Raw genomic sequence first — 4,758 nt, forward strand, 5'->3', positions numbered from 1 at the left:
TGAATCAAAAATTGAAAATCTCAGAGCTAGAAAAGTGCCTCAGAGGCTCTCTATTTCAACCCATACTCCGAACAAAAATCTACCATCCAACATTCCTGAGAAGTGCTTATCTAGCTTTTCTTTGGATTTCCAATACTAGTACTTCATTACTTTATGAAGCTGTCTATTCCATTTTTGGAGAGCAGTAATTGTTAGGAAGTTTTTCTTTATATGGAGAAGCAATCTCTTAATAGATTGGTACTATTTCTTTCAACATGCTATTCTGATTTCCATAAGATTCAAGTGAATCTGCGATCTCATCAATTCAAATATTATCTTCAGAAAAAAACATAGTAACTGTTCATATCTATGTATTTTGTACATTTATTACCCATGTCACCTTTCACCATTTTAGAAGCCCTTTACTCTCTCAAGATATATCAGAAAAACCAAAGAACAGCATTAGTTGTCAAAGGAGGGGAAAGGACCCACATGTGCAAAACTGTAGCAATCGATGCTTCCTAACCAATTGATGGAAAATGAGTAGATGCCCATCGATTGGTGAATGAGTGAACAAATTGTGATACATGAAGATAATGGAATTTTTTTGTTCTATGGAAAATGGTGAACAAGCTGATTTGAGAAAGGTCTGGAAATATTTACATGAACTGATGCTGAATGAAACAAACAGAACCAGGAATACATTATGCACAATAACAGTAAAAATATGCAATGATCAACTATGAAAAACTTGTTTCTTCTCAGTGTTTCAGTGATTCAAAGAAACCCCAACAGATTTTGGTACATAAAATGCCATTTACATCCAGAAAAAGAACTATGGAGACTGAATGTAAGTCAACATATGCTATGTTTGCTTTTTTTTTTTTCTTGTTTTTTTTTGTTTTTTTCTCTTTCACATGGCTTTCCTTTTTGCTCTCATTTTTCTCTCTCAATATGATTTTTAAAGCCATGTGTATTAAAAATAAATAGTTTAGAACAGCATTAACTATCACCTATCATTCCTCTTCTTCAGCACATGATCAGCTCATCTTCTCTTCCTAGCTAATATGTCTCTAATTACAGCTTTTATTCTTGTTTATTCAAAGATCATTAATGATAGGGTTCACTGTGCTCACACCCAACATGCTGTCCATTGCTCTATGTTAATTGTAATTCTTCAAAGATTTGTGTTCCATGTCTCTTTGATATACAGCAAGTAACTTTTCTAATGGAAGGATTTGTTCATGTTATTTCATATAACATTACTAAAACTATGGAAAAAATTCAAAGTCCCATTTACCTATTTATACAAATGCTGAGAAACCCAGGGCATCTTTACACAAAAATAAGATTAAAATTCTCAATTTGACCTTTAAGAAAGCATGTGAGAGAGCCTTCCCCACCCATACCCCTAGGAGATCTTCCGTTTGCTGTTATGAAGGTCCAGTTGCATGCCCTTGGCAAGTCAGGATAGATCAGTGATTAACTCCTCCTTTTGTCCAAATGTTCATGCTATCTCTGTGCCATCTCTTCCTTGCACCTAAGACTGTCTGCACCATCTGGTTCCTTTGGAAGCACAATCTGAAGCTCACACTCTGCTATTGATCCAGGCGAGTAACTTATCCTGACATCAGTAGGCTTTGTGTGCACAGATGGAGGGCAGGCTTCTGGCCTTTGTCTGAATGAGGCTAGGGACCCCCCTCCAGGGCTTTGGAGTCTTACTCTGTTACACCACAGGGGCTGCCTTCCCAGGTTCTGATTCATCAGCTTTGCCCTCGCAGGCCCTTCCTAGGTTGCTGTAGCTTTGCTTGAGAGCTAATGTTTTTATAATGTGCTTTCTTTGCAACAGATTGGGACCAGAAAGCAGACTGTTAGATGCCCTCTGTTTCTCAGCAAACAAGGTTCTTTTAAAATCATCACTCTCATCAAATCAGAGCTGGCATTTCTGCTTGACAGGGCCAATTGCAACAGCCGTCATCTTGGGTTGTGCCATCAAGCTGGGCCCTCCACTCACTTTTTGTGTCATCTGTGGGTGTCAGAAGTTCAGTGTCAGCAAGCTTGATGAAGATGCCATTGATTAATGTTCACTACTTTCAAGCACTTTGTCTTTGTGTAGGAGAAGCACTGGGGCATTGCTGGTCATAATGAGTGGGAATCCTTACCTATATTTAGGAATTGTCTGAACCAAGATGAGTTCATATGGAGTTGTAGAATTTTAAATCTTGTGAGTATCTTAGGAATCAACTTTTCTTGTCTTCCTCTTCCTCTCCCATTCTCACAATTACTCTGATTGAGAAAGCAGTTAAGGCCTATAAAGGTTTGATATTTTTTTTCCCCAAGATCATACAGCAAGTAAGTGGCAGAACAAGGATTCAGAATACAGGACCCCCAAAAGAAGCAGCTTTGGAATTGTAGTTCCTGTATTGAAATACTGCCTTTGATATATTTCATATGTCTTCTTTTTTCTGCTTATATTTTAGCTTATTTTAATTTTTACTTGGTAAATACTATATGAGAAGTTTCATTTGCAGTTAAGCCTAGCACATGACTGACATTGAAATGCTTCATTACTTTATAAAGAAAGAGATATCTAATCAATATCTAATATAACTCAGGTCTTTATAAGATCATGTAATGTTATGTCTACCCTCTTCCACCAAAAAAGATACAGCTAGCTTCCTATGTGAAAGGTCTATATATAGCAAAGAAAAGTTTTTAGATGGTAAAAGAAAAATGGGGAATATACATGTAGTCTACATATTATGACTGGCCTAATTAAGATGCTTTAGGGACTGGTGAAGGAGGAAATTATTGAATATCAGTGACTCAGTAGCAAATGATCATTTAGCAAGCTTAATATATATGCCTTATAATATGACAACAACAATATAGTTATATTCTCATTACTTAAGCCTTGAGATAATTCCAGTGTTGTTTCAATCACAAAACATTTAATAACCCACTTTCATAATTTGCTGGCCAAAAAGATTAATGCTTAGATGTCAATGTAAATGTAGATGATACCTTAAATATTTTCATGAGAATGTTATGCAACTTATAGAACATTTCTTCAGAAATATTCTGTGATAAGAGGAACTGTACAATCCTAGAAATTCTTCCACCCCACCAAGTCATTCCCATGATGAAATTTTTTACAAATTTAAATACAGGTTCTGTTCTCCTTAAGCACCATGGTATAGGCATGTGCCAGCAAGAAAAGAATACTAGTTGTTGTGTTGTCATTAGTACAGCAGAGTTTCAGAATATTTTAGAGGCCCATTATGGCAGGATTATGATTGTGATCTAGCAAATTGTTATTCTACCAGATCCGATGTTGTCATCCACAATATATTTAACTTTAACATCACTTCTTCCATTCCAGTTTTTTGAATCCCTTGGTTCTTTCAATTTATTCCTTGTTGAGTTCATGCACAAAGCACCACCATCTGGACAATTTCTATCTGCCCTTAAATACAAGAAAAATGGAAGCTAGTGAATTCTTGACAAACTGTAGCAAAAATCTCTTTTAGTACCACTGTGTGAATTGGTATGATTATCTACCAATAAAATGAAGACACAGAAAGATGATGAATAGAAGGTGCTGTCTGTTGCTAATGGAGCTTTATATCACTCAGATGATTTCAGTTGTGCTTGCAGAAGTCTAACATATCTGCTCTCAGAAATCCCAAATTATGCATGGTCTTCAGTTTAGGAGTTTGAGCTCCTAAGTGAATGATAAAGCTTTCTTTTAACTTTCTTTGATCTTCATAAATTCTTATATTTGCTTCTAAAGTTTTTCTGAATTGAGTGAGCTGAAATTTAATTTCTTCTGACAAATTTGTTTGGATTTTTTTTGGTTTTGGTGAAGTTTTATTACCCATTCTTGATATTTTTTTTTTTTTTTTGTCTAGTGATTGACTGTTTTAGCTCACTGGTTCATTTATTCTCTAAGATATGTTTGGATTCAAAATGTTGAAGAGCCAATGAATTTATGACCTGATCTGTTAGTGAGTTACTCAATTCCTGCATTATATTATCCATTTTTACATTTTACTTTTTTTCTGTCATTTTCAGTTACATATCTCTTTCTCCAATAATTACTGAGAAATGAACAAATAATTGTGTTCCAAATTTAAGAGTTTCAGAGGCAGGTGAATGATTTAGAACTGTTACACATCTGCAAAATCTTCATTCCCAACTTGGCTCTTTAAGTCTTGCATGTCTTTATGTCATCTCAGTATAAATTTTAACCCAGGCATTTATCAGTTGGTATACATCAACATCTCCAGATTCCAAAGTTTCTAGTTTAGGCTCATTTTTATATTCATCCCCCTTCCTTCTTTCCTTCAATTATAATAGGTTTTCTTTGCTTCTTCATGAGATATAATTTCTGTCATTTTACCTTTACTTTCTCCTTTTTTCAGTAAAATCCCCTTTTGATTTCTAGTTTCTTTTTATATTATAATAGAAAAATCAAATTATACCTGAACTCTCTAAGTAAGTCCATAATGGAGATACAGTTCTCAAGAGTTCTTTCCTTTTTATCTTTTTGTTTCTCTTGAGTTCTATATTTGGGGGTCAAACTTTTTGTTCAGCTCTGGTCTTTTCCTCAGAAATAAATTAAATTCACCTGTTTCATTGAATGTCCATCTTCTTCCCTGAAATAAAATGTTCAGTTTAGTGGGGTATTTTATTCTTGGCTGCATTCCAAATTCATTTGCCTTTTGGAATATCATATTCCATGCCTTTTAATACTTTAAAGTGGAAGATGTGAGGTCC

The 4,758-nt window shown here is 34.8% G+C and overlaps 1 pseudogene; it reads right to left on the bottom strand.

Annotated features, from left to right (window-relative positions):
- Positions 1–2,967: 2,967 nt before the first annotated feature.
- On the bottom strand, positions 2,968–4,140 carry LOC127548603 (protein C12orf4-like; annotated as a pseudogene).
- Positions 4,141–4,758: the final 618 nt, after the last annotated feature.

This window comes from Antechinus flavipes, chromosome 2 (assembly GCF_016432865.1).
Source record: "Antechinus flavipes isolate AdamAnt ecotype Samford, QLD, Australia chromosome 2, AdamAnt_v2, whole genome shotgun sequence".
Taxonomy (NCBI): domain Eukaryota; kingdom Metazoa; phylum Chordata; class Mammalia; order Dasyuromorphia; family Dasyuridae; genus Antechinus; species Antechinus flavipes.